The sequence below is a fragment of the Larimichthys crocea genome, chromosome VII (assembly GCF_000972845.2).
Source record: "Larimichthys crocea isolate SSNF chromosome VII, L_crocea_2.0, whole genome shotgun sequence".
Lineage (NCBI taxonomy): Eukaryota > Metazoa > Chordata > Actinopteri > Sciaenidae > Larimichthys > Larimichthys crocea.
In genome coordinates, this window is record NC_040017.1 from 14183218 (window position 1) to 14206785 (window position 23568).

General features: G+C 38.7%; 1 protein-coding gene and 1 long non-coding RNA gene across 2 annotated transcripts in view; one reads left to right on the forward strand and one right to left on the reverse strand.

Annotated features, from left to right (window-relative positions):
• Positions 1-23568, forward strand: part of LOC113746098 (uncharacterized) — a 104981-nt gene that overhangs the window by 79221 nt on the left and 2192 nt on the right. The window contains exon 2 of the long non-coding RNA XR_003462600.1: positions 23163-23202. This is a non-coding gene — a long non-coding RNA (uncharacterized LOC113746098). The remainder of the gene's footprint in view (positions 1-23162; positions 23203-23568) is intronic.
• The window catches only part of zgc:172282 (leucine-rich repeat and fibronectin type III domain-containing protein 1-like protein), a 165218-nt gene continuing 154708 nt past the window's right edge, over positions 13059-23568 (reverse strand). Inside the window, exon 11 of the mRNA XM_027280528.1 lies at positions 13059-13972. The gene's annotated coding sequence lies outside the window, so the exon portion shown is untranslated. The remainder of the gene's footprint in view (positions 13973-23568) is intronic.

The following is a 23568-nucleotide window of genomic DNA, read 5'->3' on the forward strand; positions in this document are numbered from 1 at the left end:
AGTATTAAGAGGGCAAGTAGGTGAGAGGAGAGAGAGGGTGGGCATGATGAAACCGGTGTTCAGGCAGGAAGGAGTGAGGGGAAAAGAGAAGAAGTGGAGGAGTTAGATTGAGATATAAAGCTCATATGAAGGACAAAGGAGGAAAAGAAGAGATTAATCCTCCCACTCCAGCTTGTTCTTAACTTACAGTTAATAGGACACACCCTTTGGGACAAGTAAGACAGACTTTGAGTTGGAGGGTAAAGGACAGAGATACACCGAGACAGATATAGATGAAGATATACAGACAAAAAGCTCAAACATAAAATGGGGATATACATAGAAACACGGACAAAAATAAGCCAGAGAGGTATGATAGAGAGAAGGTGAAAGAAAAGGGCACAAATCTTGAGCCATGTGCACCATCACTACAACCCAGCCGTGTATGCGTGCATGTCTGTGCGTGTACACCGAGCTGTACAGTCAGATAAGGCAACGTTGACATCTGATTACCATCCTCCCTGCCCTCCTCCTTCACCTGTGCTCCTCCTCTCGTTATCTCCACCCTCCTCCATCGTTTTATGCCCTCTTTTATCTTCCGTGCTTTTCATCTGTTGTACAAAGGGGGGGAAAAATGTGTTGCTCTTTGCATAATGAACTGACAGGGCAGTATTTACACAGCATGGGGCGATCGTGACCTAATCTGTCGTGTTTTTGGAAGCGTAGGGAGAAGAGCAAGGTGATCAGTGTTTGTTTGTGTCTGTGTCTTACAGTACCTGTCATGTTACATGTAAAACCACAATCATCAGGTTATGCTAAGGTAAAATGCTGATTAAATGAACATTTAGTACACACTAAACACTAAAAAGCTCAACACCTTAAACTATGATTGTAATCGCTCATGTTGGCATCATCGCCATTACTCATTTCTGATCTGTTAGAAGATGTGGTTTAACTTCTAGCAACCCGACACTATAACCAGACACCTACAACATGGGTGTTTGTTCGCAGTTCTAAATGAAGCACTGGTTTTAGACTAAAGGTAAGGACTGCACCAGTGAGTTTATAGCTAGAGTTGGATGGATTCTCTCACATAAGGAGGCCTTTCCATCACAAAGACAGTTATGTTAAGCAGGCTGCAGTTCTTTTCTCTATTCTGGTTGGGAACAATCAGTAAAATGTATTTTTCTCTCCCAATTTCAAAACAATCTTACTGTGCTTTAAGTATACTGGGACTCACCTGTTGCATCCGAAGTGGAGAGGTTGTGATTGTAGGTGGTTTGAAGAGGCACTGAAATGTATGACATGTTACAATATGATCCCTATTTCTCAAAAACAAACTATAATGAGCACCACAAAGAAATCCTGCAATGATGAATTAAAAGTGAGCATGCTAGTTTTGAGGTGTAAAATTAACTTTTTATGTTGATTTGAAATTGTTGGTATGTTTACCATCTCTGTTACTGTACATACTGTAACTTGACATGCAGTACAAACATTGCAATTTACTTGTTATAAACCGCTTATTGCTTTGCCCTGATTCCAAGAACAAACTCAGCTCCCTGAGTTACTTAAATATAATGAGAAAACACACAGGCCACAGGTGCTCATCACAGTGTTCTTCACAAAATGCTTATTGTAGCATCTGTACCTATAACAGGCTCATGAAACTTGAAACATAGTCATGCATATTCCATTTTTTGCCATATTGTTTAGAGCCCCCAAAATCGTACACCCTGGACTTTTTAAGTAACTTCAGTAAGGTTTATAAGCAACTTTATCTTCTTGTGTTGTCGAGATCCCTTTTTTAAATAATTAAAAATAATATACTGTGGGTATATTTACTATACAAACTGGCTTTACATACTGTTCTCAAACATCTTTGGTTTAGTTAAGTCAACTGATTATGAGTGAATCGCTTTTGCTGTTTTGCTATTCCAACACCTTTTTGGTGTATACTGTAGGTGTATCTTGACCAAACCTTGAATTACAATGTCTCTACTTTTGGGTATTCATGTATTCTTTCTTTTTGCCAGTTTTCATTGAAAAGTGACAAGAAATGTAGTCTGTTTTACATAAGAGAAGATTGAAGACACCCTTTACAGTACCAGTTGGGATTTCATTAAGTTAAAAAAAAAAACGAAAAGTCGAAAAAAATATCGTTAAATTTGCCTTTTAATTTGAAGGGGATAAAATGAGACAAGGTCAGTTAGTGAGTGACTTTTGTGCTATTCTGTCCTCTACATGGGTTTAAAACTATGTATCATTAAATATCAGTCTGCCATGTTTACCTTTCTTAATATACACTATAATTGTTTTCAGCCACTGCACTTGGGTACTAAACAATAGCAGATTATCTGATCCCGGGTATCAAGTCAAGAGAAACCTTGTAATATAATATGATAAATAGCTTCATCAGACCGCAACACTACTGTATGAATGATAATTCACTGCTGCCTCCTCCTCATTATCCATATGATTTAGTGAATTTTCTCCAACACCTTCTGAATGTTTTGTTTCTGCTCATAGACCTGAAGTTTTTAGACAGATTTAATCAACAGTTGCGGTGCAGAGCAATGTCATTATCTTATTATTCAGTGCTCCCTGTGTCAAGTTCATTACATAAATCTCAGACATTATTTCATATTCAATAGCATGGTAGCCGCTCTGTGGATTATGCAGCAACAATTCTATGTTTCAGTAATTTTTAATCTACCTTTTATTGCACACCCATTTCAGTCTGAACAGCAGAATGGTCCCCTAGAATCTTAACGCTTCAAGAGATACTTACAGCACATACCCAAATGCTATTTGAAGTACCTCTCCCTTATGTGTTTTTTTTTTTTTTTTCTGTCAAAGCAAAACACATTTCCCATTATTCTCAATGCTAGAGTCCTTTACCTTCACATGTCTCACATATTTTGGTAGTGGGATTTGAGCATGTTGTTTTATGTAGACTCATTCAGTCAGTTAAATTTCCCAACATATCTCCTCTTTTACTTGTTTGTAAAACCTTGTTGTCTGTATGCCAAGAGTTATTTAATCACCAAGGCAACTTAGTCTTTATCAGTGAGAACATAATGTTCTGTTTTCGTCCATTCAGTCTAGGGAAGTATCCTTGAAGCTAAGGTAGCCTCAATGTTCCTCTCTGTAATTTTCTGGGTTCTATATATTTCTCTCTTCCTCTGTTCTTTTATCAACTATCCACTCTGTCACTTACTCCTTGTCTCTTTTGTTTCCAACATATCATCTGAAAACAAATTGTATGTTCAATTTTGGTTTTGTCCAGTGACAGGAACAAGCCAAACATCACCACATGTGAAATATTACCAGGAAGACTAACAGATTAATACTGTATGTTACAGCAATTTATCTAATGTCAACACAGTGGCAATTAAATCCGCTCTTGATGCAGAAATTCTCATCCTTATCCACTAGGAATATTGGCTTGCATGTATTTTGATGCAGCATGTTTATGGATGATGTTGCCGCAAGTTGTTTTGCTGGAGTCCTCTGCACTGGCTTTTTCATGCATGGCCAAACACCCAATAAGCCACTTTTGCCAAATCCTGCAATTAGTTTGGAGAGAGTTCACTTGTGTCAGCCAAGAAGTTGTTGGAGCATGCTTGCCAAATAACGGTGTTCATGTAATGGGTGAAATGAGTTATAATAACTCATAACTAATACTGACCTATATGTTGAAAGATGTATGTTATTCAGTCTGAAGAAACCTTACCGTATTGTAGAAAGTGGTCCGTTTTACACAACATTATACAAATTTGTGGTGCTTCCACTGTCAATGAACTTTGAGAAATTATAAATACACACAAGCAAGAAACAAGAAAAATATGAGTGCAGGCTGTTTCTTGCCACCAGAGGGTCAGCTGACCCAGACAGCAGCAGATGCTCAGACTGGAGCAGGTGGGGAATGTCATTGATATGGCTGATGTCTCTCTAGAATCTGAAGGTAACTGCAGCCAAACACTCACTATAAGTGTCTTTTTAGTGAGGACAATCACCATCGTGCAATAGTTCACTCTGTATGAAGTCTGTTGAACACAACACTTTCTGTCCTCTATTTGATGCTACAAACTGGTCAGATTGCATCTATCTATCAATCTATCGCCTCTGTGCTACCTTCTACTACAGGATATTGCAGATTTGGTATAGAGATGACAGATTATATACCAAAAAGAATAAATTAAATGTGATCAAAAATATTTGCAACAATAATAGCAATACAGGATATGACGTTGTGCTTTACTGGGAGCAATTCTATAGATGTGTCAGAAAGATATAAGTCTGTTATATTGGAACTTTAAAGAACTTAAAGCACCGTACAGGACCATAAAAAAATATTTTTCCAAAGGTTGTAAAGGTTACTTTAATATCATGGTTATAAAAGCAAAGTAATACTGCTATAAATTGATCAAAAGTCCATTCAAACCTTTCACATCACTGCTATCACATCTCGAGTACAGCTTCGAATTGGTAGTCACTAAGTTCATACCATTTATACAGTTGAGTATCGGTATTACTGCAGTGTCTATCTGAATGAAGTACAGCCTGGACGTGACCTGAGAAGCCAGTCAGCTGTGCCCTGCATATACTGATGTGGTGGCCTATTTAGATTTGGTTGTTTGTTGATTGTCAGATTCCATGTTTGGGCAAGCAGCAGAGAGTAACATCCCAGAAAATCAAGGTCGAGACAAATGGTTGAACATCTACAATTGGTAAATAACATTTCAGATGGAAATAATGGGGGAAGGGGCTGTTTATCAAAGGAATTATTCATGCTGTCTGATAAACGCAGTTGTCTGTGACACGTGGCACTCAAATTAAATACCGTAGTTAATATTACTGTACAGCGCACACTACACATCGGTCCGTGCAATTTGCATATTTTCACGCACCAGCATATAAACAGCTGTAAGCCATCAGTATGGGAAGGAAATCGTGAAAGGCTTCATTGGTGCAAGGAAATGATTCTCATTTTGGGTGAGCTCTCCTGGCCTTAGTAATTTTCTCGGCAGTATCAGACTTTAGGATTGGACCGATTTTAAAAGTAGGAGTAAGAAATTCCCTCTTCTGAGAAATCCTGCGTGTGTCAAAGAAAACGTGGAAATGATAATAATAAATAATAAGAATAATAATAATAAGAATAATATATATGACATAACAGAACTGTTTGTGCTTGTTTGTTTTTTTGTTTTTTTTGAGGTAAACCCAGAAAGGGAGGGCAAGTGTTTGCTTAAGCTCATTGTTCAGTCTGCATACACAGCAGAGAGTGAGAGGTCAACATTCAGGATCTTTCTGTTTGCTTTGGGGACGGTCTAATTATTTTGATTACGAATTTAACACTTGTAAAATCAGTTCCTCGCTGAATCCTAAATCCTTTCCTGGTGGGTTGGCGCTCCTGTTTTGCTAACACAGAACAGCTCATTTGAGTGGGAGTGGAGAAGAGCGTCTGTTCACTATACAATTCATGAAAAGCAACTTTGAGAGATTTTTTTTTTAAGGGGCTTAGCAACAAAAGATACATCCTTGCAGCGAAGCTGATTTTTCATTTTGATTTACACTATCCCTGTTACAAAGACTGAATAGATAATGATAAAACTTTAAAAGTTTAGAAACTTGATGATGACATGTTTTGCCACTACGACAGACAGTTTTTATCAACTTTTGTTAATGAAAAGTGTAAATGTTCAACTAAAACTTTTCTTTCACAAAGCACTTTCACATTTTTCAGGGTTCAATGTCAACACGTTTGGGTGCCTTTTGTCTCCTTACTAAACCATTCACTACAGACAAAACTGGACAAAAGCTGTAAAAAACTATGTTCAGGTTTTCTCTTTGTAAACTTGTTTTAACTGCTCCTCCAGCAACAGTTAAGACCTTTTTTCTTTTTTTTCATTTGATTGAGCTCATGCTTTTTGAAAATTGGCATGTTCTGTACCCAAAAAAATAAAAAAATAAATCAGACTTTCAAAGAAAAAAAAAAAAAGTTCAAACACTACGTGACCACTTCTTCTCACAAGATGTATTAAATAAAACACATTTTATTCTTTAAGTTAGGGACTCCTCTTCAAAGATCTTAGGAATTAGGAACCGCTCCTTCATGGTTTGAAATCCAGCGAAGCCTTGAGATTGATGTACCCATGGCAGGCTGCAGATATGGTCTTTTTTTTCCTATAAAAATCAGGGTTAGTGGTGATGGCAGATAAGAAATGATGGCCTGCATGTGGCACGGACACACACAGACACACACATATACGCAGCGGCCTGAGATGACTTCAGCTACAGGCAGTAACATCTCAATCTAGCCCCTCCACAGAGTCTAATCTCTGCTGCGATTAGATGACTGGGTTTGTTGATCTTCGATGGGATCGTTTCGATAAAGTCGTCCTCTAACTAGACTGTGATGACTTCTGAAATTTCCACTCTCTTCTTTGCTTTCATTTGCTTGTGCGTTTCATACCAGTTGACTGTTGGAACTGCTTACTGCCAGGTTGAAGATTTAGCACACAGCAATCAAATCAAAATTAATGAATCAATCCAGATTTTAACCTCATGCATATTCAGCAGCTATTTTTGAAGCTGAATCAAAATAACACTCGAATTTCCGAACCCCAAACATATGAAGGAGCTGTCGTTTGTGGCTACATTTTCATTCTATACTAAAAAACTTGCAGACGATTGCGTTGGACAGGGAATCATTTTCAAAGCTCTGGCCTCTCTCTGCCCTTCTATGGTATTCTCCATTTTAAAATAAATGGAAGTTGGCCTCTTACTGTCAAAAACCACTATGGCCAAAATCAAACATCAGCATCTAGACTTGTCTGGCTCCCAGTCTGTCTCCTTTCAACATTAGGTTAAAACACTAGGCTGACTCTTCGAGAACAATCTTTGAACACATTAGAAACCACAGAAGCGATGGCAGCCTCTGAGTGATGTTTTTCTACTCTCTACAAAATTGCATCTAGTAAGAAACGACACACCACTTCATGTCATTAATCTTCAGGCACAGGCTTGTTGAGAAACCTTAGTTCAATGTGAGAGGGATAGCTTGAATGTGTTATCTAATGTGGAAAGCCCACCGAGGCACGTCTCTGTCACATTGTGGGCACAGCGCTCTTTTGGTCTGTTCTTCACATAACTTCAAACCCCACCGGGAGCCTTTTTTTTAATTTTACCCACCAGACTTTGTTAACTTGCTCAGATGGTGTATGAGCTCCTAAATATGCAAATATGCTACAAAGTTAATTTGTTTCCCTTTTTGTCTGTTTTTTTACGATCAGCAGTTTGCACCAACCGGATTCTCTATGCCGTTTCTGTGTGTTACAGATTGACATGGGCTGCTTATGGCGTCCGTCAAAAATCAGCCGAGTATTGTCTGCAGAACCAAGCGGAGATCCGCTTTGGGGACGCTTCTTTGGTGGGATTTGAAACATTGACTAAAATGGCCACGATTAACTCTGGCGGCTGTGGTTCACACAGAATGCATCACATTTAGGTAGAATTTAGGGGTAAGCCACTGGAGGCCTAAATCCCCAGTCTTATGTACACAATAGTAAGCATACAAAAGGTATTAGGGATTAGTTTCAATCCAGGTTTGAGGTATTGTCATTTAGGTTTTTGTAAAATGTATTGTATTTGGCTTGAATTGGGTGTGGTCGGGCATTTATAATGCTATTATTATTATTATTAATATATATAATTATTATTCTATTCTTAGAAAAAATCCATGTCAAACATCCTACAAAACAAAACATACCCGTTAAACATAAGAAAATATAGAAAATAAAACCATACATCTTCTGAATTCAAGTTTCTCTCTTTTACTGAACTATGATTAACCTGATTGTCATGTTAACTCATAATTAAACAAAACATGACAAACAAAACATATTAAAACTCACGCAAATCATGTTGGTTGGTCACCAACTCTGGTTTGTTTGGTTTCTATAAAAAAAATCTTTATATGTTTATTATGATCAACCATGACACAGCCTTTGAGAGAAGGTCTGAACAGCAAAATGAAATGATTTTTGAACTGTTTTCTAATAGTTATGTATGTTTATTTTCACTCATGTATGTTTATTAATGAGATGCTCAACTGTGATGATCATAAATGTATGTTTACTACTTTAAGCCACATTCCCAAAGGCTTTAAGTGAGTGTAAATGCCCATCTCATTTAGTATGTCATTTTTACCCTCAAACTCTTTAATTTTTTTAGTCGGTTGATTTCTACCTCTATACCTTTCAACAGCACACTGTATATGTGCTGTATACATGCACCAACCTACACTCAGAATATACTTTTAATTACTGTACGCAGTAAACCGCCATGTGCAAATAGATTCTACATGTCATGCTTTCAGACATATATTTTCATTTTTTTAAGACTGACAAAATGATTGTGCTACAGATGCAAAGGAAATGTTTTAACATGGGCAAAGTAAGCATGTCATGAAGTAAGAATACACTGCGTATATATTCTTAAGTCCAATGCTTGCTTGTGGAGTAAGGATTGTGATTTCAAATCTCTCCTAGCATGCACAGGGCAAAAGGCAGGAAAGCACATGAACATGGGAATCAGGGTTGTTGTACACTTCAAGACAGATTCATTGCTGACAGATACATTTCTACATTTGCAATTTGCATCCTCCTATTCACTTAATCTGTCTTGGACAGTGAAGAGAAATTACAGCACACTGAAAGAAACTTCACTCATATCACTCATGCACCAGAATAAAATACAGACAGCTGCTGGCAAAAAAATAAATCGAATAACCGTGTTTTATTTCACACAGCTACAAACACAATTGTAAGGTGATGCACACTCCATTTTAATGGTGTACAAGTAGTTTCATGCAGTGCCCTGTTGTGTATCAGATGCAATATGTAAAATCACAGCACAACGAGGGAGGCGTGCACAATGATGTGACACGACACATCATGTTGCACCGGCTTGGCAGGTTTCTATGCCGTTCCATTAGATACAGATTCATATCACTGTAGCCTCCTGCTACTCCCTGCCAAATGTGGACAAACACTATATGCTTTGCTTTGGCAAGATTTATCCCCAATTAAGCAACTCTGTGCATAAAAATTCAGAATCCAACCGTCATGTGTTTCCTTTGTGGCTTTCTCATAGCAGTTCCTTCATCTGGAAAATTTGGGCTGGGAGAGGACGATAACTTTGGGTTTAATTAGTTGAACTAAACTTGATGAGATCTTGTGGTGTGCATCCAACCTAAGATAAAAACCAGAGGAGAGCAGAGTTTTTCAGTTATCTCTCACTGCGAGCTGTCCTCATTAAAACATGACGGTTGTCTGGGAAAGATTAAACGAAAAAAGAAACACCATGAGGTGCTGTTATTATAAATGCTGAGCTCTGCTAATTATAAACAATTGAGTTTATCATGAGTGAGTAGGGTGTCTCTTAAAAGTCCATCTAGATGCCTTGCATAAGTTAGGGATATTACATATACTATGTTGTGGATGCAGAATTAGGCTGCGGATGCTTCAGCTGCAGTCAAAAAGAACACTAGCAAGTCTAGTGTTGATTCATTCAGTGAATAAACCACCAGACAGCCAGGTGAAATGTAGGCAGGTAGTTGGAAAAACATTTATTTCATTCAGTGACTCATTCCTTCCCTCTGTGAGTTGGTGCCATTATGAAACACAAGGACACCTGGTGGCTCAGTTGGCTCGGGCACATGAGGTGAGTGACATTAGCTGAATCCCATTGCAGTGCTCTGCCAGAAGAGGCAACCTATATGTGATATGCATATCATGTGGAGGGACACTGGCATGGAGGGGCAGAGAAGAGTGAAGTGGTACAATAACAGTAAATGGAACAATGTGAACCCCTCGCCATTTTATCTTCTGTTACTATGGAGACGTTCTAAAGGAGTTTCGTCACAGCCTGTTAAAAATATAATCATACTTGCAGCTTGTTGCCACCTTGTTTCATCTCCGTTGTTTTTGAAAAATTCAAACGTGGACAAAAGGAATGATCCTTGATGGAGCTGAGACGTGACAGGCAGACAGCAGTGACCAGTTCATGCCTCTCTCAAAGGGACCATCGTCTGTCAAAATCTACTCTGTGACTCCATTTAAACTGTGTGTCCTGTGCACATCCAAAAAAAAAAATCTAAAAAAAAAAGTGTAAATTCATCCAAGAAACAGTCAAGACAAAGATCTGTGGAGATTGTGGAGAGGTTAATGGTGTTTTTCCATCAAATCAATTCTGGTTCTTCTGGTCTAACGAACCAGAACCATTGTAATCAAGGATGCATGCGTGCAGAATATGATACATCCACTACGGTTTACTCTTCAGGTCAAGGGAAGTACACTCATTTTATTTTTTTATTTTTTTGTCAAACTTCTCTAAAGCTCTCTGGTTGCTACTCACTTTGTGTATATGAAGAATTGAGGCAAAACGAGTGCTAAAATAGGTAGATAGTTTAACCTCAATTTAAATTTGAGATCTGTCCAAACCATTTTGCACCTTTTTTTAAAAAAATGAAGAAATTCAAATCAGGTTGCCATGTGTCCCACTGAGTAGACGGTGTCAGTAAGAAGTCTTCAAAGGCATAACATATCTGGGTTTAGTGGTGGATTCCCTTGTGCAGGAATGAGGAGGGGGACGTTAAACACTTGCAAATGAGATTCAGCTACATATCCCAGGTTTAAATCTGTCTTAGGATGTACATGGCTTCCAGTGCTCTGTATCTTGTATCAGTCCACTGGGACTATGTCAAGAGTGGAAAGAGGGAAAACAACCAGTCACTGTTGTGTGGCACCGTACTGTTTGTTTGTGTTTGCATGCATCGTATGATGGAGTGTTGTGTGTAAAAAGAGTTTTCAAGGCTTCATGCTCAGGGATACAAATAAAAGCTTCTCTTCCTGTCCAATCCGGCATGAGTTCTATGGCCTTGTTGTTGTTAATCTAACAAATCAAAACTTTTATTTTATTTTTTTTTAGGTTTAACAAGCAGCAGAACAAAATGTTAATTCCCAGCATGTCGATAATTCACACTTAGAACAGCCAAGGACACTTGGACAAAGGTTCTTGTGCTCGTTGTATTTCTTTTTAATAGCGTCGTGCTGACATTTGTCTGTCTGTGGGTAGACTTTCTGTCTTTTTTTTTGGGGCAGCGGGGTTGAACACAGACTAGAGAACAGTACATGACAGGAATTCAATACATACAGGAAGAGTTGCCTGTAAAAGATGGTCTGATTAAATTTGGAGCACCTCGCTGCATTGATTTACATATTAATGAGTGAGACATAATTTCCCTCAAACTACTAAAACTTTTTTTTTGTGGCATAAGAAAGAGTTCATATTAATACCATGCAAAATATGTTGACATAAATATTTGGCTTAATTAATGAATTCAGTAGCATAACTGATTATTTTTCATCAAGTATCATGGTGATTTTGATGGGATGTTGTCATCTTAAATGCCTCTTGGTTTATTCATACTCTTGGAAGAAAACTTGTGCACATGCGAAGGTGACCGCTTAATAATTAATTCACAATGATAATAGTTACTTATCATCATGATGTTTTTAACTTTGTTTTCTACTCCTCAGGCGTTGATTTCTCGTTCTAATCATATTCACTGCCTGCTGTAGAGCAGAGTGAGACATGAATCAAATTTTAATTTTAAGATCTCTCTCAAAATGAGACCCCAGGTGTCACATTTTCTACAGCTGCTTATAGCTCATGGGACGACTGTGCGTTCATCCCCCTTCATCCTTTCTCCATTTCTTTCTGTCTTTGGTGGTGCTGCCGTAATGTCGGAGCAGTCATTCCCTTTTTCACCTTCTGTTAGCAAAGATATATTTTCCTTTCCCTTTCATAATACCCCATCCATTCTAATTCTTTCTGCTTCATGTGCAAAGCAAAAAAAAAATAGAAAGGGAGAGGAACTAGAGTTAACAGGTGGTGATGAGAGCAAAGGAGAAAGAGGCGACAGAAATGGTGGGGAGCTGATCTGGTGCTGGCTGCCTGCCAAGAACTAAGGAGCAGAGAACTGAGGAATAGACTAGATCTGGGGAGCAGAATGGAGTTGTGTAGAGAAGATTGGGTATTAACGTTGAGGGGAAGAAAAGTAGCAGGAGAGAGATCGAGAGATGTGGGGATTGGAGGTTAGGGGAAGAGAGAATACGGGGGGGAGGGGGGGTGAAAAGCTGAAGGGAATAGATGAGGGGAGGAGTGGAGTGATGGGAGGAGGGAGGGAAGGAAGGAAACCGACAGATTTGGGTTATGTTCACAGGAAATCTTAACAACTGGGAGTAGGAAACTAGAGGAATACAGAAAACCGTTTTAAAGGTACTACTACTCAATGAAAACAAGCTTTAACCGGAAGCTCATGTCTGTGATCAGCCAGTATAACACAAGTGCATCTAATGTACAGTATAGATTTATAGACCACATTTTTACAGCATTTTCAGGCCGGCATGGCAGATTTTCAAGTTCAAAAGTCACTTTGAAAGACCTGGTAAGCAATGCATTCATGCAGTCATGTGGAGGGAGGCATCATGTTGATGTCTCGACAAAGGAAAAGCTAAGACATCTGTCATCAGTGAGAACTGGTTAAAGACTGATCATTCAATTCAAGTCATTCTGGTCTTTGATCACTGATGCCACTGGCACGCCTGCAGACATGGTGTTTGACATTAAAGTCCGTGTAAAGGCAACTCTGAGATTTGACTTGCTTATTTACACATGCAGCATCCATCACATCATGAGGGATATATCTGGCTCTTTAGTTGCTGGATGTCTGTGTGCAGTCTGGTAGTGAGCAGGTACTGTGCAGTGGGTTCATCAGAGCCTTTTCACTGAAAACAGCTGCCTACAGTGGCTAAAATTCAGCCTGATATGAGCTGTAGGAGTGAGCCAAAAGTGTATTGCTAAGGGGCACTGCAGATCCATTGTTCCTGTGATGAAAAGTTACAGTGTGGAAGTCTGAAATGCGCCCTGTTTTTATTGGGATAATTAATGTATTAGTGAGTCTGGAGTAGAAATGTAAAAACTATAATGGATATACAATCTCTTCATTCTGTGACAGGCAGACAACTACATCACAGGAAGTAAGAAACAAAGCAGCCAGTCTAGGAGAAAGTCATCCATTTTTTGTTTTATTTTATTAGAAAATTTCCACACACCATAAAAATTACATGTACAAAACTATAAGATTTGAAATTGCTTTATGTACACATACAAAAGATAAAGCCCAAAGAAAAAAAAAGAAGGAGAACACAGAAGGAGAAAAGTGAAGACAAAGCGACAAAGCATTTGTGTTTTTTTTTTTCTTTTTTTTCTTTCTGGGTGTGTTTCTTCTGGTATGGGTCAAAAGGTCTGAGGTTCTCTGTCTATTTTCTCTTCTGCCAACTTGCATCTCTGCAGGGAACCACAACAATTGTGATTGTAATGATAATGATGACACTGGGGAGTTGCCGTGTTTGCAGTTACGTGCACACACATGCGGATACATACATATCTCGGGCACCTGTGTACCGCATGATCCGCTCACAATAACCAGCTTGGAATCTGGGTCAGCGCATAGAGAACAATGGGAGATGCGATGGGACAGTGTTTTTATTCTGATGATTAATATAAAAGGATATCTGTCAGACACATATGAAGATAGATACCTCTTTAGAAATATGCGAGACGTTGCCTGTTATCAGTCATGCTGTGTGCACGCAAAAGCACTTCTTTGTGGTAATGAAGATGTCATGATGCAACCTAATGCTTAATGCAGGAGGTACAGTCATAAAGTGTTTTTCTTCACATTTACGTATTTCGATTTTCAGTGTAGACTTCTGTACCTGTGAACTCTTTCAGTGATGATGATGATGATTATCAATGAATGAATTCCAGACTGGAATTAAAGTGATTTGGCTGATATCCTGCTATTTTGTCTGTTTCCCTCTTGACTTGAGACACGTGGCATTCCTCCTGATCACTGGGTCTGAAAGAAAGGAAGACAAAAAGAGAAAGAAATGAGCTTACATCTTACTGCTCTCTCATCGTGTTTTATCTTTATTTGGAAAGAAAATATTCACCAAGTCATGGCTAAAGGAGTTTTGTGTAAAGACTAAAAATGGATTTAAAATCTGGTGTTATAGTTACAAGCATGAAAAAGATGACCATTTTCAATCATCGAGCAGACATCAGACCTGTTACCGACTGCTGTAGCATGTTTTCAGCCTTGGGCAGAAAAAAGATGGCTGGAAGAGACCTGCCGTTTGTCTTGATAACATTTGTGCTTTGTGCGGCATGGGCTAAATGCTGCAAGTGTTTAGGTGCATACTTGATTGATTAATTTATTGTAAACAAGACCACAGAGGCCAAATCAGCACAGCACTTCAATTATGAAGTACACTTCATCCACCTTAACTTGCAAAAGGGATGGCCTTGACAGACATATACTTTTTATGTACAACTCTAATGAGAAAACATCTACATCCCAGGTTATGTAGTCCCATTTATCTTGTTCTTTAACCACCAGGGTTTCTTATTCTTAGTGCTCTACTGTAGATGCGGAAACTGGGGTTAAAATACAGCAGAATAAAATGGAAAATAAATTAATGTTCAACTTCATGTCATGTCTGCTTTCTGCTCATCCTTCAAAACTGTAAAAAGGATAAATAGATTAAAATCCACATTGGAAAAGCCTTGAATCCATAAATACCAGTGAAACTGCATGATGGGGGTTCGCCAGTCCCTTGTTGAAACAAATTATTAAATGCATTCTGCTAAGTGCCTATAGATTCATGAGGAAAATGTGACTGAAAGCATTTGGCCAGCCCACCGACCTCCTTGTTAAACGCCAACAACTCTTCCACTGCTGGCCTCATTAGTAGTGTAATGTGAGCATGCTAAAATGATTAGCTGTCACATTGTGAGTAGTCCTCTTGGGGGAAATCTAGTGCTATTCTCAAATTAGTCATTGAGTGGTTGGCAGGAACAGGGTGTAGTCAGCTGTTATTGGATAAAAAAACAATAATAATAATAAAAAAACAATAATAATAATAAAAAAAACAAAACAAATGATCAGTAACTTTGTTTGTAATGGGAACAAGTGGGCAGAACGTCTTACAATGTGTGACATTATTAGAAAAGAGAATGACAGGCAATAGTAAATAATTGGACAATAAATACACAGACAGTGACATATAAACTACTGGATGTCGAGAATGATTTTGAAATGTCAATGTTATTATAAAAAGAAGCACCACAGACTTGGGCTGCATGCACACATGATTGTCACCAACTATCTTTTAGGATATCTGTAATGATCCGTTAAATCAACAAAACATTATATACCAAGCGCAATTTTTGTTGCGTAATCCCAGGATGATTGAGAACACTTTTATTATAAACACCAATGCAACAGTTAGGTATAATAGGGAATTCTAAAGGCTCTGAAGTTCCTGTAAAAATCAACTGCAGCACCAGTAAAATCTCTTAACGTTAATATTTTACAGTGGAAAAGACATCACGTACAGTAGAGCTTTTACCCAGCGGACAATCTCCTAATGAGGCTGGAGTCAAAACTGATACTCCTAAGAGAAAACTGTTTCTCTTTGGGTGTTAGAGAATCCCTGAGTGCAAACATACCTCCGAAGGCAGATTGTGTCCCTTTTTTAAGCTGTGTTTACATTTTAAGAAACACTGAAGTTGGGCACATGGAAGAGAAGAAAATTACATTGTTGCAGTTCAACTACATTTCTGTGCGATTAACATGGCCTCTGTGATATTTGAGTACCTTATTAACAAATCTACTTTAAAACCACAAAACGGGGTCTTTGCATTATTAATGCAACTTAATTGCGGCTCTCTACCAAAAGTATAGCAAAGAAAAAAATCGCACTGCATCTGCGCTAGCAAGTTCTGCTTTAAATCAGAAGCCTATAAGGCCATGTTCAGCACAACGTTAGCACTTGGTAAACCAAATCCTAAACCCCTCATCCATTTTAATGAGACCACCTAGAGAGCTCAGACAAAACAACAGGATGAACTTTATTCTCAACTTTTTTTCTGAAACACAATGCGAGGATGGCTGCGGTTGCAAATCAAGAAGCACATTTTCCTAGAAGATTATAATGTAAAAATTGAAATTCCGTATTTTATTCTCTCAACAAGCCTCTTACTACTACTTTTGGACAGAACAAGCAGTGAGAGTAAATGGAGTTGAAATCACTGCTTTTCAGAGTGAGTTGTTTTTTTTTTCTCACCCACTACTTCTTCCACACCTTACAGTGCTGGATGGTGACAGTGTGACAGCCCTGCTCCTTACACTTCAACTACCTCTAAGCTCTTTGACATAAGATATAAGAGGTATGGACTCTCACTGACAGGCTAAAAATCCACCAAAATGTTGTTTCAAGAGACAAAGCTACTGCCAGCTCTCCCTAATACAACATTTACGTTACTCTCTGATTGCTGCTACATGTTACTGTGAACCTCAACTTCATCTATATATATATATATATATATATATATATATACAGGGTTCTCACCGGGATTTTATTTTAGAGTAATGGGGTAAGGCGAGGGAGCGTAGCGACCGAGCGGGGGGATGGTGCGGAAGGGGGGTCCCGACCCCCCTTCCTTGATGCGAAAATTTTGAAAAATTGTGCCCAAAATGGGCCATATTTGAGGTACCTGGAGGGAATAAATTGCATTTTTTATGTTGTATATACTTAGTGGAAAATTGTTACATCTTTGGATCTTGGCAGTGTGTTACCTGCAAAGGGTGTTGTCAAAAGATATGTAAACTCAGACACAAACAATAGAGATAATACACGTTTTATTCTATTAAGAAATTAAGAAATGCGTGAGCATCATGTTATTTCGGGAGCATAACCTACCAACCAATTATTAGAGACATGAGACAAAAGTGTTGGTTAAGTTTTCAAGCGTGATGGAAAGCATGTATAACTGGTGCACTTACATTTCTGACCATGAAGAAAGAACGAATGTCTCTTTTTTTGCCAGGGGGTCCGTCATTCATTGTTATAATTATGACATTCACCGAAGTCCAGCTCAAAGTCCAGCTCAAAAGAAAGCTATCACTGGGAATCGAGCGGGAGTTCAGTTGTCGTTTTTTTCCCTCTCTCTCTCTCGGGGAACTGATTTCCAGGCATCTGTCTCCTAGCAACCTAAAATCAACAGCGCAGAGTACGCATGTGTAGGTTCATCAAACGTCGGCTACACCATTGTAGGAAGACAGCACCAAGCAAACGTCAGCTGATTTTGACACCTTGAAAACTGCTGAAGTGCGCAGGAAAAAAAAAAACTTTTGACGATGGTGACGAAAACTGAAAACAGCCGTTACGCTATATTAAAAATAACGTAACGGGGGGAAATTGCCGTTGCGGTCTGAAATTTTAGCGTAGCGGGCCGCAACCATATAAAGCGCTGGCGAGAACTCTGATATATATATATATATATTTGAATTACACTTGAACTTCTGCTGATGATTATTTAAAACACTTCACGTCCTGTCTTGAAAAGGATGAAAAGTTTAGCAAACGCCTATACTGTATCCCAGGCTGCATTTCCAAGGGTATATGGCAAACATGAAGCAATATTTAGCATTATATTGAGTTCTCTGGTGTGTTTGTCTTTAAAACGGCAGCATGCATTATTGAAAATGTAAAATATTGTAAGTATTAATGGATTTAGCGGTGCAAACTGTGCCGTACATAGACAGAACAATCCTGTGTTTGCTGACAAAGCAGATTACCAAAGACTAATCCCCTGAAAATCTGTTAAAAAGGCAACAAATTTAACATCTAATTCACAACAAACATTCACCATGTCTTTATAAGACAGATCGTTATCCATAAAACCATTTAAACAAGCCCAAAAAACTGAGCATTTAGCACCAACAAAAACACAATAACTCTTTAGCTTTGTTCAGCCTGACATTTTTGAACAGAATCTTGTCTTTTAACACTAAACTTCACTCTTTTACCCCCCATCCCATCATGTGTGTAAAGCTTTGAATCCACCAATAGACCGATAAGGCACAGCAGAGCACTTTATGTTTCTAACACCTAAAAGACTTTTTGGATTCAACTCTCGGATCTCACTATCATCTCATTCACCCCTATAATACGAATATGCCGCATCAGCTTTTTTGGTATAAAGCTTCCAATATAACAACCAAAGGGCTGGTCTGAAGCTAAAACCTTAAACCTGCACAAGATTTTAATCCAACAACAGCCCCATTTTCTCTCTTGCCTGCAGAAGAAAAATTGGTTTCTGCGAACTCAAAAAGCCTGTAGTCAGTAGATGTGTGAATACTTACGCTTTGATTAATTTTGCGGGTATTCATTAACGCTCATTATGTTTCATTGCTACGGCATTATACGACATGGAAAGCACATTGAGACTGGAACGTGATGAAGATACTTTAAAAAGTGGCAAATATACAGTAATACAGTACAGTTATGAAAGAGTGTGAGGGATGATGCTTGAATTTTCAAAGCTGAAACTTTAATGGGAATTTACTGGAAATTATGGGAATAAATGGTAATAAACCGGAAAATGACAAAATTGAAGGTTGGCCCTTAACAGGGAACTTAAATATAGTTGGGGAAAATGTATGTTATATAATAACCTTGACTAAAACAACCAGATTTAATGCAAGTACACTTGAATATCTGCCTCAGTCACATAGCACACTGCTTACTGCAGGGCACTTAAGGGCATTAATTCCCATGGAAATTTTTCATTTTGGAAATTTCAAAAATTCCAGAGTTTAATTTCCCATGGAAAGTTATTAGAAATTGTCCACCCCTGTTACTGTTACCACCTGTTAATAAACCTACATAGCGCACTGCAGTAGTAAAGGAATACAGTAGTTTACTTTCTTTTACCACACCACATACTGTACTACTGTTGCAAAGCACACTACACAATCCAGTAACAACCTTGAAATTTTCACTCTTGAAATAGACTTTACAGTTAGCATTTGGAAAACAACAGCCGCAGCCATTTATATGTTAATTTTTCTAGACCATTTTGTTACCTGCTAAATAGTGCTACCTCGTTTGTTTTTTATTTGTTTGCATCTGTATCCTGAAGGTGTACCGTGCATCAAACGGTTCCAGTTCTGTGCCACTAATGAGATGCAGATAAAACTGGGTACAACAGAAAGCAGAGTGTTTTATATGAATGTTATATATCAATTAATGTGCAGTGGTATCTGCAGGATTAAATTATAGCTTCTCTTTTTGCAGCCACTGCTGCAATACTCACACTCTCTCTCTCTCTCTCTCTCTCTCTCTCTCTCTCTCTCTCTCTCTCTCTGAGTTTCAACACAATTGACTTTTACAGGTCCGTGTATCACTAAATGTCAGCCGGTTTCAGCTGCTATCGTGTTTAATTTTTAAACTGGTTATAAATATAATCGCTACTCCCTCATTTGCATCACCGGCTTTGAGTGCCAATTAACGATTATTCTGCTGTCCTGAACCTGGAGTTTAAATTACTTCCAGTGCTACTGTGTGCATGTAACTGACAGATGTGCTCTAATAAAGTAAGAAAAGGAAATGTCCACAACCAACAGAACCATCCAGTAGATTCAGCGCTGTTTCATAATTTAAGAAATGGTGCAAAAATACTGAGATCAGTGTAAAGGCGTTGGTAGTAAAGTAATAATCCAAAGTGGGAGTCATCAGAGTTCACGTTTTTGACTTTAAATTTCACATTTCGAAATCACTCTATTTGATAGAACAAGGATGGTGGGCTGTGCGCTTTTATTGAATACACAAATCGACAGCAGTGCTTTTAAACAGCTGAATACGCTGTGTGCTACTGACCTTCAAAAACTGACGCTGGAACACTGAGAGCAAGATCTTTTGCAGAACAAATCCCAGCGGTGCTCACATTTTAATGCTGAACACTGCCCAGAAAGCTGCTTTTTTTTTTTTTTCCTCTTTCTTTTTGAGGCTACTTCAGGGTCGTTTAGCATCCACAGCTTTTCCAGATGCTTTTCCTGGGTGGGCGACTGACAGAAATGTCAACTTTTTCAGTGTGACTGACATATAAATCCATCTGCTGAACAACTTGCACATTCAAAGAGGGGACACAGTAGCAGCATGAACACATGCCCGGTCGTCACAAACATGCACGAATCAATGGTCATGGGATCTCTTTTGACTCGCTGAATGTGTTGATGATGAATTTGTTCAGCTGAGCGCATGATCATGGGCCTCGCTGTCACGATCTTTTTTTTTTTTTTTTCATGATTATTTATTTTTTTAAACCATTTAAAAGGGGAAAAGAAGTCACACAATAATCACACATGGAAATAAATATGCACTGTGTGTGCATGTTGTGTCATCTATTATTCATACTATCGTGTTTTCTTTGTGAGGGACCAAAGACACCTCACAGCACAATACAGCTGCAGCTCAATGCACGCTGAGTAATCCTCCACACATCCCACTCGCTGTTCTCCTTCTGCTTTCCCCTCTGTATTCCGCATCTCGCCCTTTTCTATAAATTCTCCTCCTCGTTCCTTTACTCTTTCATCTCCTTTCCTCATTCCCTCCCTCCTTTTCTTTTAATCCCTGTCTTTTCCCCTTCTCCTTTACCTCCTTTCCTTTACAGTATAAAGCTGCTTATCGTGTACGGCCTCTATCCCCCATTCCGCTCTTCTCCCTGTATTAGTTCAGTTCAGGAGGCCATTGGAGCACACCAACGTACCAGAGGTCAGATTGCACTCCTTCTGTTTCTTTCACTCCCTTGTATAAGCTATTTTTTAACATTTCTTCCTCATATTCTCACTTTAACCCCCAACCCCATCTTCCTTCCATTACAACTAAACATGTCCCTGCTCTATCTATCCATCCTTGTCCATTTTCTGTTATTCCTGCCCTTCTTACTGCGATTCCTTCCTTCCACTTTTATCCCCTTCTCCTTTTTCTCTCCTTGTCTCCTTACCGCAGGCATTGTTCACCTTGTCATGCTCTTGTCGGACACTCATCTTACATCGCCACAGGTCAGACAACACCCAGGTGCACACAAACACACACACATACACGCACACATTTATACAGTACATAGACACACTATCCGTTTGTGTATAGGCTCCATATATGTTCTCTCCCTTTTCATCTTTCTCACTCACACAGCTGGAAATCCATGTGTAATGAGCGCAAGATCCAGCAGTGACGCGTCGGAGAACCTGGGTCATTTTTAGACATATAGGTGTGTGTGTGTGTGTGTGTGTGTGTGCATGTTTTTATTCAAATGCTGTAATGTATGCATGGCCATGTCTACCTATATTACTGTCACATCAGGCGCCAGATGTGATGTTCAGCTTAAATTGAAGTCATAGCATGGCCCGTCAGCCCACATGTAGAGAGCACACTCTGCATCTTCTCTCCATTAAGGTTGTAATAACAACCACAGTCTGTCTGTTTCTCACTGTGCCCATTTTAGATATGAAGTTAACTGAACGGTTGCTAGGAGCGACTCGCGAATACTGACGTGAAAAGGCCACAGATGGAAGCTGTCACGTTAAGTGAAACAAGGCCATGCTACAGTTCACATGCAATGTTTAACTGAAGAGACGTGGTGCAATATAAAACGTGTCTGGTTCATATCGTCAAACCTTGTTGACCTAGGAGGCTTTCTGTCTGTGGCATAGCAATAAAACACACATTCAGTGAACATATTTAAAGGGACAGTCTGATACTTTGAGACATATTGTACGCTTATTCTCACTCTCTTAAGACAAAGACAAGAAATATACCAGTGTCATATTTATCTGCGTAATATATAATGTTACAGTTAGGAGGTAATTAGCTATGGTTAGCAGAAACGCAGACAATTGTGGAAAAGGCGATCTTAATAAATAATCTGACACGAAAACCAACCTGTTTAATCCCAATTTGTTGTTTTTATATTTGTATGAAGGCTAGTTCCAGTCATAAACTAAGCTGAGCTAACCTGCTTCTGTCTGTAGTACATGAGAGGTATTGTTCTTCTCATCTACATCTTGGCAAGAAGGTGAATTAGCACATTTTCTAAAATGTTTAACTTTCCCTTTAAGGGTTTAAGGAAACTTTAAGGGGAACTTTAATTAAAATGTAATTGATGCACATATGGCCTCTTCACACTCTCCATATTTGTAATCATACAAGATTGTCATATTTTAGTCAGGGTCTCCTAATGTTCCGTGGTACACTTTAGGGAGGAGGAAACAGCATGGACAATGTCAGGGAGAAGGGAGCAACATGTTTCAGTCATTCATCACCATCATTATCGAGGCGTCTGCAGAGCATTTAGCAAGCTCCATTCACTTTTACGACTGTTCTGTCACCCCTGGAAATGAATCATGGCTTTATTCTTTTCTTTAGTCAGGTTTCTTTTCCTGCAAAGAGATCTTACACTTTTAAAGATGACATATTTCTCTCATGTTGACACACATGGCTCTAACAGGATAGCAACATGTTAAAAACAAAGCAGTGCTGTATTGGAAGTGTCATGCTTATGTAAGTTAACATCCCAGTGCTTTTTGAAGTCACAATTTAGCCTCTATCCATCTATCTGTCACACTACAGGAATAAGGGCATAAATCTCTCTTCTGGCCAATATTTAGGTAATAGCTTGCAGACTGGAGTGGCCATTACAGAAATATGCCGTCATATATTGACAGTGATATTCAAATACTCATTGTTTTGAGCTAATGGAATGCCAAAGAAAGGTGTTTTTTTTTTTAAGTTTTAGTGAGAGGTGTGTTCAACCTTTAAAACTTTACAACAAAGTTGAAATGAATTCATGTTTCCTTGGCATCGCAAACAATATTAATTGTAACAAAAGAGTCCTCGGTAATCAAATGTCCTTTCTACCTGTTCTCCCATTGCCATCTCGTCCCTCCACTGTAACACAATATATAATTTCATTTTCTGATGAGTGAGATTAGCTTGTCACTGTCAAAAAATTAAAAAAAAAGAATGTGGCTTATGATCCATCCAAACAACATCTGCCACCAGAGATGACGAATATTGAAGATCTCATTTGAGGGCACTTCATGAAACTATTTTCCTTTCATGCAGGCTCTTTTTTTTTATATACCATGCTTTTAGTTTGCGTGTTTGTCTCATGTTGTCTCTCTCTCTGGTTTGTGTGTGAAGGAAATGGACACGATGGCTCAAGCAATCACCGGCAACATCGGTGAGAGGAAATGTTTGTTTGTGTAAACAGCTTCTGCCGTCTGACATCTGCAATCATACTCATACTGTTCATGATGTCCAGAGAGGGCACAGACACACACACACACATAACTTTGATAGCCACTCTGGTTTTTGTGTCTGTGTCCAGGACCAGAACTAGTAACTGACTGATTGCTGTTATTACTGAATAAACAATTGACTGTGTCAATTTGTCATTGAAATGCAAGTTAGAACTGCAGACAGTTGTCATTACTAGTGGTCCCTGCAACATCTTGTAACCCTCACTTACTGGAGAAAATAACATCTTTGGTTTGTTGTCTAGTCAAAACACAGCAGAAATTAATGTTGCATCATTTTAACTGTATGT